Source organism: Polyodon spathula, chromosome 2, assembly GCF_017654505.1.
Source record: "Polyodon spathula isolate WHYD16114869_AA chromosome 2, ASM1765450v1, whole genome shotgun sequence".
Classification (NCBI taxonomy): Eukaryota; Metazoa; Chordata; class Actinopteri; order Acipenseriformes; family Polyodontidae; genus Polyodon; species Polyodon spathula.
The window spans coordinates 96,789,759-96,803,563 of NC_054535.1; the positions used below are offsets into that span (position 1 = coordinate 96,789,759).

The following is a 13,805-nucleotide window of genomic DNA, read 5'->3' on the forward strand; positions in this document are numbered from 1 at the left end:
ATTTGTGGGTGTATCAGATTGTGGTAATATATATGGGAGAGGTATATCTGTCTGTACATGTTACACTTACATTTTTACATAACAAGTTATTCCATCTACTGGAAATCAGGTCATTTTCATATACTACCATGATAAAACACCAAATTTGCTTGCCTAATGACTTCATAGATACACTATTAGCCATTTCTTGCCATGTTAATACAAAATATACAAAAATAAAACACTGACATGATATTTAGGTAGTTTGCTGACTTGCACCCTCCACAACACTACACAGTTAGTACCATGGAAAGGCAAGTAATTTTGACAGCTATAAAATGGAAAGGCGGCATAAATCCCTGTAGCAGGGTATAATAAACAAACGAATAAATACATACAACCACCAAAAAAATATTACACTTTAATCTACAGAACTGCAAGGCCAAAATCACCTAATTGGTACCAATATTCCATTTCGAGAAGATTTAATTTAACCTTTTTGCTTACAAAGCACATTAAATCATTTTCTATAGGACTCACAGGCTCACACTTTCAAAGAGACACGACCAATCCAAAACCAACCTATATAATAAAAAGTATGAACTCGCACTCACCTTGGGTATCTGAAGAATACACCCTTGGTTACGGTCTCACAGGTACACATGCATCATTCTGCCTTCTTCCTACAAAGTCTCACACTGTTTAGGATGTGTCAACTACTTCCTTCTCCTGCTGCACTATCACATGATATGAACAATACCAAATTACCATGTCCTTTTAGAACACCTCTTCCAATCCAAGACAACACTAGACTAACTAAAACCAGCTAAAGGTAACAGAATACATGTGGGGAATGGATAAGGTTTTTGTGGAATGATTGTATGAAAACCTGCACTGATTTTCCTTGTGGACCAGAAATAAGAACAGCACGAGTCTTATCAGAAAACTAAAGGTGGCAAATCAACTTGAACCTTTGCCCCCGCTCAAAACTGACTTATTTCAGACTTCTCATTTCCTTCTTTAATTATTAAAATTAATAATTAATTTTCTGCATTTCAGAGGACAGTACACAACTGTACAAAGTCTGACACACCCCTGCAATGCTCCTTTGCCCACTACAACAGAAAAACACTCATCTTTGTTACAAAGGTAAGGTTGTCTCTGTTCCCTCAGTACAATCCATCTGGGAATGTTGAATCAGGTACAAACAGTTCCCAGTCATAGTGTATATCCTCAAAACTGGCAAAAGGGTCTTATGTTCACAAATGTTTAAACTAAAAATTAATTCACGTTCCTGTATTTCTGATCAGGTTTTCGTATCTTTACACTGTACAGTCACAACTTTTTCCAGTTTGAAACTGCTTAGATGTGTCAGTTTCTTCATTATAAAGTAATCTTCAAACACTACGCATTAAGCTTTGTATTGCTTCACACCTATTATTGAACTACTTATGTTTAGTTATTTGTGTTTTTATTCACTTGTAAGTGGCACTAGCCGCATAGGGCTCAATACAATTATAATAGTAGTGGCATCCTGCCTCAAGGGTTAAGCAGTAAAATGAGGCTTTCTTGATCTAAAATGTAAAATGAATAAGCAAACAGGCAGAGCGAACGTGAAAATTGATTTTTTCCTACAGGAGGTGGAAACAATCAGAAAACAGATGCAAAGTGCAAATGCAAACCATGCCCAATGATTTTGCAGGGGTTGCTGCTTCTGTTGAATGGAGTTGCTGAGATGTTTTGCAGCTTCCGTCTTAGAGCTTACTGGGGTTTTAACACCAGTGGACAGATTGGGTTATGATAGAGGGCGATACAGGGAAATTGAGAAGTAGAATAATGTAGATTTGAAAAGAACATCTGTGTGAACAGCAGTTAGAACACGGATTGTTTAAAACGGAGATGTCCAACAGAAAGAGCCATATTTCAATATGATATCTGTTTTAGGCCAAAAACAAACACACTTTTGTTCTGATCAAACCGTAACATCTGACTGGGTATGTACATCTGCCATGCTAACAACCCAATTAGACTATTTACATTTCCCTGTCCAGGATATCAAGTTTCACAGCTAGTAACATCAGCTGCACCTTAATATGCATGTGTCTTACAATTTCATGGACACTCAATAACCCCACTTACAAGCTATTAATTGCAAGGATATTCAATACTCTTTATTTGGCTATCAATGCCAGGTCCACTTTTTCTTAGGGACCACTGTATTCTAATGGCCAGAACAATAGAATTACCACTTGGAAGGTAACACATCCCATTCTACAACAAATGGCTTTGTTATAAACTACTTTCATTGAAATCACAGAGCTGCTTTTTAAGTATTAAAAGGTTACTTTCACAGACTACGATTCAAGAATACTAAATGTTAAGCCACTTCCATTCCTGTACAAAGACTTCAAATGCTATTTACTGAGAACACATTCCATAGATTTAAAAAAAGTGTGATTTCTTGATAGATAAAATATTATTATTTGAATGGTCTAAGCAGAGGCAGATATATTAAAACACCAATCTAGACAAAACATCAAGGAGGACTGCGACAGAAATATAATGGGTTCTAGTTGGAAATCTCCCTCCCGACCTGTGAGGGCACAAAGTAGCAAAAGGGAAAGTCTTCGAGCGGGCTGGCCTGACAGTTCACTTCCAGGGTCAGGAAGTCGGTCAGCCTAGAAGGCGGCGAGACTCAGCTGCAGGAACTTATTGACCCGGAAGGTAAACGAGGTAGCAGCTGCAAGCAATAAAGGCAGCTGCAATAGTTTAACAAGGGGTCATGCGTGATTGCATAAAGGGGCCGGAGAATTGTTAATCTTTTCCTTTGCTTGTTTTTTATTGAGACATGATAGTGCCATTATAGTAAGTGACAGATAGTTTGTTTAAACCCGATTTTGAGGGGTATGTTTGCTCAGCTGTTTCAAAACCGTTCGAAACGCCATTTGGCACGATTGGTATCCATGGCATAGAGAATTTTTTTGGTATAGATTGTGAAAATCCGTTTGGTAGTTTTAAAGTTACAGAATTCAGTAAAAATTAGTTTTAACATTCAGACAATTTGTTATGCTGAAATAACTAAAAAACAGCTGCAAGTTTAAATCCCTCCTTTGGTAGGCTGGTAGAACTCGTTAACGAGGAGTGCCTTTTTGTGGAACCAACAAAATCGATCAAGTAATTACCGGATTTTCATTTCTTCTATCTGGACGCTGGACTCTCAACTCATAAAACTCCAAAGTTCTTCAACGAAGACACAATGATGTAATCTTCAAAGCTGTCCTGGAGAAGATGGGCTGCCTCCGGAACTACGAAAGCTTTTGCCTACAGTACAGACTTCATAGGGATAAGGTACTGCGCTGCTGCCCAACAAACTTCCACAAAGAGGACGACTGTGTTAAGAAGACTTTGTTTTAAACATTACACCAACAGAATAATTATCAAACTTATATTGTGTGTTCACAAGTAACAGAACTGAAGCCAGGATATTGAAATTGTCACAATACATAATGTGTGTCTACTCAGCTAGATGCTGGAACACTGTACACGTGTACTTAGCCACGTGGAAGCTGCCACATGAAATGCGTGACTGAACAATGCATGATGAACTATTAGGACTGCTTCACTAATGCAGAACTCTATGACCAGAGAGCACATCAAGGATTTATTATGAACATTTAACAATGCATTACTTTTCCTTGAATGTTTTAATTTGTTTCTTCTTTATACATATGTTTTTAACTATGAAGCCTAACCTTTATTCTTCCTCCTTTTGAGAATATGAATAAATGTAATAATTCGGATTGTTAGGTTTGTCTTATAACAAATACATACTTATTATTGATTTGAAATACTTAAACATACATAATATTAATTGTTAATCTCTTTTCATCACGAATCTAAGGATAGTTAAGCCAGAATCGCTAGTTCTTATTGAGGTATTGTGTTTACTATGGTTAATAATTACATTATGAGCTATAATGGGTATTTTCTTTAATGTTAATTGGCGAGGACACAGTTGTGACAAACCATAGATATACAACGTAAATATGCACGACAGGTAGAATTTATTTCAGGTTAAATAAAATCTCTGTCACTGATTAACGATGCATCAGAGTCCATAATAAATTCCCACGCTTATACAAGCTACTTATATAAATTTACACAAAATCTCAGACTCACCGTCGGTTGTACATAAAATAAAAAATCCAGCGTGTGTGAAAAAAAAGACTTGCAAATCCACTCATTTCAGAACCGCACTCAACAACAGCTCGTCTTATTTGAAATCCAGCAATTTTTCAATGGCAGTTTTTACAGTTCAAAACTCAAATTGCAATACTGAGGTAAGCATATCTTGTTCTGTTGAAAATTAAATCCTGGGTACAATTTCCTAGTTACATTTCCAACTTAAAGTAGATCACAACGCTGGCATTCTATGATTCTTGAAACATGTATTTTTTTGTGATAACTGTAAAAGTTAAGTAGCACTGGGTAAGGGCTTATATGAAATAAATACTTCAAGAGGAATTAACAAGTTCTGTAATTGGTCTCCGTAAATTAAACCACCTTATTTGCGTGCTGTACAGATACACCCATTCTTGTTCACAACCAAAATTATACACATCATAAATAAAAAACAACATTTTGAAGATAGAGGACTGACATGAGGGGTGAGCATTAAAAAAAATTTTGAAAAAAAACACACACACACACACACACACAACAGGCTATGTGGGATTAGGGCCTCATCCCTATACTGTGGCATTTTGCTTCTTACCATGAATGAGGTAATATTACCATAATATATTTTTATAATAATAATTTAAGAAAATGGACACTATATGCGATACATGGGAGTCACAGATTACTGTACTGTGCAAGTTATTTGCTATGTATATGTGCACTCTCCAGTAATATTACTTGTGTCTGTAGTAATATCCCAGTAAGTGTTCATGACTCAACTATCAGAAAAAGAGTGAACAAGAATGGTGTTCATTGAAGGATAGCCAGGAGGAAACCACTGCTCTCTAAAAAGAACATTGCTGCCGGTCTGAAGTTCGTCAAAGAGCACATAGATGATCCACAAGATTTCTTGAACAATGTTCTCTGGACAGACGAGTCAAAGGTAGAACTTTTCGGCCTCAATGAGAAACACTTTGTTCAAACAGAAGAACCTCACCCCAACCGTCAAGCATGGTGGTGGGAGCATGATGGTTTGGGGTTGCTTTGCTGCCTCAGGACCTGAACGGCTTGCCATCATTGACACACCCATTAATTCTTTATTGTATCAGAAGATTCTAGAGGAGAACGTTAGGCTACCTGTCCATGAGCTGATGCTGAACCAAAAAAAAAAGTGGGTCATGCAGCAAGACAATGATCCTAAACATACAAGCAGATCTACAAACGAATGGCTGCAGAAGAAGATATTCTGCGTTTTAGAATGGCCTAGTCAAACTCCGGACTTAAACCCCATCGAGATGTTATGGCAGGACCTGAAGTGAGCGGTCCATGCAAGGAAGCCCTCAAATGTCACCGAGTTGAAGCAGTTCTGCAAGGGGGAATGGGCCAAAACTCCTCAAAGCCGATGTGAGAGACTGACCAACAGTTACAGGAAACACTTAGTTGAAGTCATTGCTGCTCAAGGGGGTGCCACCAGTTACTGAATCTAAAGGTTCACATACTTTTTCACACATGGATATAGAATGTTGAATCATTTGTGGATAAATAAATATTGAAAAAGTATCATGTGTGTAATTTGTTTAATCAGGTTATCTTTATTTATTATTAGGACTTAGATTAAGATCCAATAACATTGTAGGTTTGAAATATGTGAAAATCCTAAGGGGTTCACAAACTCTCGGCACTGTACACATTCAAGGTGTGTTCATTTCTGCTAAACCAACAAAAAAACTACTGTAAACATTAATCACTCTCCAGTTTAAAAACTACTGTAAACAATATCTCTCCAGTTTAAAAACTACTGTAAACATGAATCTCTCTCCAGTTTAAAATCAAGAAAACAAACCAGATGATTGACACTATTTAATGGTCTAATTATTATGCCACACATATCAAATTTATTTTCCAGCATATTAAACACAAGTATGGCTTTTGTCAACAAAATAAAATAGCTGAAAGGGTTGAAAACAAAAGGTTACTGTTAGAAATATTTGCATACTTGAAAAAGAAAAGTACACAAGCAATACATTGTCTCACTTCAGATGTGTTCATATTGTAATTGTTCAGATTATCTTTTACAATTCACATGTCAATGGCTTTAGTCACAATGAACAGTGATATTTCTTCACTTCTAAAGCAGTGGTTCACAATCCTGGTCATGGGGGCCCCTTGTGTCTGCTAGTTTTTGTTCCAACTGAGCTCTGTTACTGAAATGAACACTCAATTGAACTAACAATTTGGTTAATCACATTTTAAATTACTCTTCATCTTATAAAGTTGAAGATTTCAAATTCTATACAATTTCATACATAACTTGAAAAATCCATCTCTTTCAAATCATTCAACAGCTTTCATTAAGCCAAATGTTAGTTTAATTGAGTGCTCAATAAAGAAACAGATTTGGGGAAAAAGTAACAGCAGACACAGGGGGACCAGACCAAGACTGAGAACCACTGATCTAAGGCATATTAGGCTGTTTCAGAGAACTTTTGGATCCTCAGCAACCACTGACCTGCCCAGGGGTGGTGACTACCTATGTTGTGTGAAGTGAACCCACCTAGAGTGCCGGTTAAGCAGTGTGTGCTGGAAAGCCTTGTCAGAACATGGGTGAAGTAAGAGTGCAGTGGCGGTCTTACCTGACTATTTTTTTTGGCTTTGTCAGCTCTTACTGTCACTTAAAACATTTTTATTTTTAATAACTGCACAAATGCCCGCTGGAGTGTTGAAGTGCTTAACTGCGAATTGCATTTTAAATCAATCCACCCATGAAAACCGGCTTTTTCCCTTAATATTCTAATCTACAACTAATCCAATAACATAAAAAGCTACTTAAACATACTTTGACGCTAGTCTATAGACAAGCGAAATCATGCCTGTGACAGGACACCGTAACGAAGGCTCAATTCACAGCTACTGGACAGCAAATCAACATGAAAGACATGATTGGTCCACACTTATGTCATCAGCTGGATCCAAACAACATCCTCCCTCAAAATCAGCCAACCTACCAACCCTGTTCTTTCTGTACCAACCAATCCACTGCCTGCCAGTTTGAATGATGCCCCGCCTCCAACAAGTTTCAAGTCTGACTCAATTCTACACAGACTATTGAACAATTGTACATGTCCTGATAAATTATACTAAGAAAGAGTAAGACCCCAATAAATAAATATGTTAGCCAAATAATAATTAACGTTTTCTCTACGTGCATGTCGTTTTTATATGTTAGGGACTACTTTCTTCAGTGGAAGGTTACCCAGCAAAATATCAGAAGTTCAACATAAAAATATTTATATTTTAAAGAAAAAATAAAGAAATACATAATTTGCTAATAGTGATAGAGCCCTCTCAATGCGGGCTCTAATGTGTGGTAGATGACCTTGACTTTCGTTAGTGCCCTCGCCTTCGGCTCGGGACACATAACTTCAGTTGCAGACATCTACCACACAGTAGAGCCAGCAACGACAGGCTCTATCGCTTAAATACACACACACACAGAAATGGGAACAGCACACCACAAAAATAAATAAATAAATAAATAAATAAATAAATAAAATCAGGCATGTTGGAAAACTAATTTCATGGGAGTCCTTCCGTGTGAAATCAAAGCAGGTCAAAACTTTACCTTTCCAGAATTACACGAAAGTCAATGTGTTTGTGGGATTTAGAAACTGAACCTCTCCTTCCGTGCTCATTTCAGGAATTCAGGACTCTGTAGCTCAAGTAGGGCAAGTTATTTATGTGCCCTCATATCTTTAGTGATAGATTTGCAATTTGGTGTAGGCCTACTTTGTTTTTTCTATAGACCCACTTAACACAACCAGTTTTGTACAAATGCGAGAGGAAGTCATTACACTTCTATGAAAAATCACTATATATACACAAACTTACTGTACTGTAAAACACCTACAGGATATGTGGTTCTGCAAATCTGCAATACCAACACTGTGTTCTCCATCTGGTACCAACCTAATACACCCTGTTTAGGTAATTTGGTGTAGAAAAGGGTTAAATCTGAACCCAACCCCAAGATAGTTATTCAACCCCACCCACTAGGCAGTTTATTTATTGAAATACAGTGCTATGATATTGTTCAGCCAATTCAATTATACAATATACCATAAACTCTAAAGGGCTGTTGGCAAATACTGTAACTAAATACGCCAGAGGCGCTTAACTGAAGTTTTACGGTATTTATTTATTTTTTTTAAATGTCCTCACATGAAAAAGACATTTAAGTCCAAATACTCATATTTTGAAAAAAAATATACACTTGATATAAATGATGAGTCAGTAAGTTTTGCATCTGATGCATGATTTGCAGAGACATTTTTAATAAAAAGGCACTGAATACATATTGACGCTTGGATTTTTAATAATCATCATACAAACATTTTTGTAACTTTACATTCACAATTTCACTTACACAACACAGGCTAGATGCAAATATAGGCTTCATGCAAATAGGACGCTCTGAATCATTGTCTTTTGTCCTTTATATCTCAGACTTTTCCATAGCCTGCTTAACAATATGGAACAAAACAAATAATATTAATAATGATGTAAAGAGAAACAGACCACCGATTGAGAATATGTTGCACCAATCCAATAGTAATCATGTCTTTCCTACATTTGTATCGTCTTTTTACAAAATACGTCAAGTTTGAGATGAAAGGAATAAAATTTGACAGCTTTAGAAAGTGTGTTATACCTAGAGGGGCAAACAGATATTGCATGCATGTGATTCAAGAACAATTATGCTTTAATCATTCAACTGATTTAGTCACTGAAAATCCAATGTAGTCTTATACCAATAGTGTATTTGCAATCCAGTGATTAGACGAGGGAATGTGGAAGCAGGGAAATGCATTTATCCACTGGGTTCACACATAAAATGTGTATAAGTGTATAAAGAAAAGGTGCAGCACACTAGACAAGAGATTCACATTTGTATTGATTGATTACCCAAACAAGCGCCTCAGCTTTAAAGTCGGAAAATGAAATTCGTTTTTTTGCCCCTGGGTTACCAGATTCTCATTAGTTTAACTGTTAATCGGTTTAAGCTTTCTCAAACCTGTACACATTTTGAAAGGAGAGCAAACACTGTCTTGTACTTAATGTAATGAGAGGACTGCAATTAAAATAATGTTATGTGGCCAAAGGCCTGATTTTCAAAGCTTATGTCTAGTATTTTATAAATCCTCACGCCAAAAAAAAAACATTTTTACCAACGCACTGTTTGTAATGAGCTAAACAGAACTAAACCATTTTCTGGAAACAATATTTCATTTTTATTACTAAAATGTGCCAAACATTGATTTCTTACACAAACAACAAAAGCTGGCGCTCCTAAGTTCATTTATACCTTTGAAACTGACAAGTGTAAAATCTACACTATTTGTGTATTTATTTATAGTAAGAAAACGTAGGACCTCCATGTCAAGACTTGTTGCTAGCTCCTTGAAGCATCATTCTGTTAATGCACTCCTACACACCCATTTTGTCACTACATGTTCTGCAATTGTTTCTCCAAGGAAGTTACTTTCAGAATTGTTTACCATTTCAAGGTGCAATGTACTGTACATTTAACCCTAACCATAGGCCTCTATTTTAATGATCCAAACAATGGCAGTTTTAATACCTCTTCTGTCTAATCATGTGTCTGTTGTCCCCCAGAGTTGTTTTTGTATTTTTTTTTTTAAATGCTAAAATAAACTTTTCCTTTTGACAATGTCTTTCTCAATGTTCACTTGTTTGCTTGGCCTGGTTTAATGACCCACTTATTAACATACAATATAAAAAAAAGTCAGTGAAACTAGGTCATTAAAAAATCTATTTTTTGGGCAGCTGTATTCAATCCACCACTGGTTCATTGAATTAGACCCCAATGGCCTTCAAAGGAAAAAATGCACCAAAAATATACAACACAAAAGGCAGTTTTAAAAAAGGAATCCGTGATAGTACACAGATTTACCAAAACATTTCTCCAATGCAAAGTTTGCTTCACTCCACACACACAAAACAAAAAAGCGCTTTTTATTGGTTTCAAAACTGGAAATAAACTAATCAGGGTGTGATTTTTTGCGAATTCCAACCTTAATTGTTTGAGGTTAAGTAAAACTCTATTTTTTTTATACAGTAATCCATTACACTCCGACTGAGATGGGACCAGAGTAAGGGTGGATAAGTAAAAAATCGGAGTTATTCCAGCTGCCCACAGAAGGTTTGTGTGGGAAGGGGAGCGTGGAATTTATGGATTAGATTTACTCTAATATTCCATGACAATCCATATTACAAAAGGAGGTATGAAATGATGCAATACATTCACGACCTAGTAATAAACACAATGGACAAACTACATTACTGTAAAAATGTAAGTGTGTCATACAGAGAGACAGACAGATTCCACATAGCCACACAGACAGGGCATTTCTATATTATGGATATGTTAACTGTCTTGCTGCATATCTCTGCATGTCACATATTTTCTATTTGTTAGAGAACCCCTTACCAAATTCTGATAAAAACATGCCAAGGACATTCTGTGGCACATGTTACTGAGGGTTCAATAATTAGGAAAACAATAAACAAACAAGCAAGGACACACAACTAACCAAAACAAATATATACTGTAAAACTGAAGGGGTTCAAGGGGGCTCTCTACATGTCGCATTATATTTAGATTTATTTATTTACTTTTAATAACTAAAAAGAACCAATTATTCTATTATGCTGAAACTTGAACCAGACACTTAGCACAAATTAGGAGTGTCAGGTGTTTTAGGAATGTGCTCTTTCTGTGTGCTCATCTGCATGTCAAGCTAAAGCATATTTCTACTGAAGCTCCAATTCATTTGTGTATTGCATACAGTGGATGTTGTGTACTGATATCTCCAATGTAATCTTTGTAGCTAGAGAAGGGTATAAATGTCACACATGCTTGTTGAAGGCGTGTCACTGCTCTACTGACAATAACCTGACAAAGGTGGTTTCTATTCAACAAGGATATTAAAACATAATTGCACAGTGTTGTTGGTTAACTATTAAGTACTTGCTTATTCTCCATTTTGGCATACATCTGTTGCCTTGAGCAACCTAAAAAAAAAAAAATGAAGTGCACCATGTGTGCTTCAATAGTAGCCTCCTAAACCAGTTACAATTTGTATACCCAGTAAATCAACATCTAACTAAATTAACACTTATCAACAATTGTTCGTAAAACAATGAAGAGATCTACGGATTCCATTTTATAAAGTAAGTTTGTGTTAAAGTAAATTCTCTAATAAACCTTTAAAAATTGAAAGAACTGCACAAGCCAGGACGGGGCGTGTCTACAAAAAAAAAACTTTCTAAGACTATTATAACAACTAAACTGTCAGCTGGTTTTACAAACCTTAATTAGAACTAATCTTGAACTACCTTACCCAAGGTAACATTGGGCAGTGCAAAATTAGTGCTAATCTGGATCTGTGAAACTTGCCCTCAATATAGAATTGGTGTTTACTCTGGATGTGAGCTCTTCAACACTCAATATCTCTATGTATTATACTGTTGAAGGTACTACGAAATGGGCTTCCATATTCATGTGGTAGCTCTAACCATTTATAATGTTCTTTATTTTTGAATATTACATACCCAGTATGTACTTGGCTAAATACGCTTTAGATAAACACGATATTTCCATCTCAAAACGTTTAAATAACATGCCTAAACGCTTCGTAACAACGAAGTTGCTGTATCCTTTAGAGTGCAGATAGGGTAACGGTTACTATGAAACACATACAGCAACCCACATATGCTCCTATGGCACAATATACAACAAAGATTAGTACAGGCCAATGGGCTACTATGCCACATCATAGGTGGCATGGTCTGGCGCGTGGACCCCAGGCACTGCTGCCTGCACTCATATTTCTAATTGAATATATCATATCACAAAATAGTATGCAAATATTTCATACAATATACTCGGTGCTGGTGATGGACCGAGATTTTTGCACATGGTTGATATTTATTTATTGTACTGTACCACAGTTGTTTTTATTTTTTTTTTATTTTTATTTTTTTTTTGGGGGGGGGGGGGGGGGGGGGGGGGGGGGGTCGAGGGGGAGGGGGGGGGGGGGGGCGGGGGGGGTCAGGGGTGGGGGGGGGGGGGGGGGGGGGGGGGGGGGGGGCAGGGCCGTTGGGGATTAATTCATTAATAGTGTGATTATACTAACACAATGAAAGATAAATGTCATATTACATTTTGCTTTTGATAAACGAAAAGCCTATTTGCCACTTTAAGGGAGTATGTTATCACAGTGGTATGTTATTCAGTGCTAGTGATCCTCTGGTGTTTGCATGCGGTTACCACTCAGGATTATCATAAAAAAAAGACAAAAAAAAATTTAAAAAGGTTATCTTGCACAATGCTTAATGATGCTTCTTCTCCGCCCCTTTTCAAAATATTAAGAATGAAATATCGTTGAAAGTTATATTACAAGTAAATATGAAACAATTACTAAATCCAGCGCATGATAAATTAAAAAAGCACGGTTTGACCAGGTAAAAACAATACGTTAACGTATCAACTCCACAACACATCAAAAACACTGACACAAAAACTCAGTCTGGCTAATCTGGGATACCACAAGTGAACGATGTTAAAAAACAAACAGAGAAACAAACAAACAATGTTGAGTTTAACATAAATGTTTTTTTTGTTTTGTTTGTTTGTTTGTTTGTTTGTTTTTCAATTAACAGAAACAAGCGTGCAATGGTCTTACTTTTGACTCGCGTATTTACAAACTTAAAATCAACACAGAGAGCGTTGCTCACGAAACCACTAGGTAAGCAGCAGGTACAGTGAGCGCAGGTAACAATAGGTTTCCAGCCATTTATCTCACAGGTACGGTAATATACTCCCGTTTAAAAGTAGGATTTTTGTCATCAAAATTGCTTACCTGTGTCCTTAAAATTCCGTTCGGCCTTTTGTTTCTACTTGTCTGTGATAAATCTAACAGCAAACTATTTGTTTAACAATAACTTTAATAAGAAAACTGTTTCATTTAAAAACTCTCGTGTTCTCTGTGCCCGTTCTCTTAATGGCTCCCTTGTTCTGTTAAACTAGACAAACGGGTTCGTCAAGTTTTGTGCCGTCTGCTCTTCCCACAAAAGAAAATGTTTGCCGTGCATGATGACAAGGCAGTGCCTGAGGAAAATAAAGTTTTGATCGATTTTTTTTTTTTTTGTCTAGTCTCTGAAATAAAAGCAAAAATGGTACTTAGAGTCACGTGACCCCACAGGTTAAGCAGCTTCGAGAATTGGAGAGGTTTCTAACACCCAACAGCCAAATTGGCTTTTATTTGCATTGAGTGACAGCTTTGCAATAAATAAATAAATAAATACAACAAAACATTGAAAAAACAAACAAAAACAAACAAATAAATAAACAGAAAATGCTACAAAATAGTTATTATGCACAACTGAAATTGCCCCAGTCAACATGTTTATCAGATGTACTTCTGATCTTTACCACAGATTTTAACAAGTTGAACGTGAAATATTTCTGTACGTCGGTGTTAAGTTTTTGGATACAGTACAATATCATAATCAAAGAGTTAAAAAAAAACAAAAAAAACAACAAAAAAAAAATCCCAAAAAAGTAA

General features: G+C 36.3%; 1 protein-coding gene across 1 annotated transcript in view; it reads right to left on the bottom strand.

The window, feature by feature from the left end:
• The window catches only part of LOC121304547 (phospholipid-transporting ATPase IC-like), a 50,429-nt gene extending 37,099 nt beyond the window's left edge, over window positions 1-13,330 (bottom strand). The window contains exon 1 of the mRNA XM_041235732.1: window positions 13,101-13,330. The gene's annotated coding sequence lies outside the window, so the exon portion shown is untranslated. The remainder of the gene's footprint in view (window positions 1-13,100) is intronic.
• Between the last annotated feature and the right edge of the window lie 475 nt (window positions 13,331-13,805).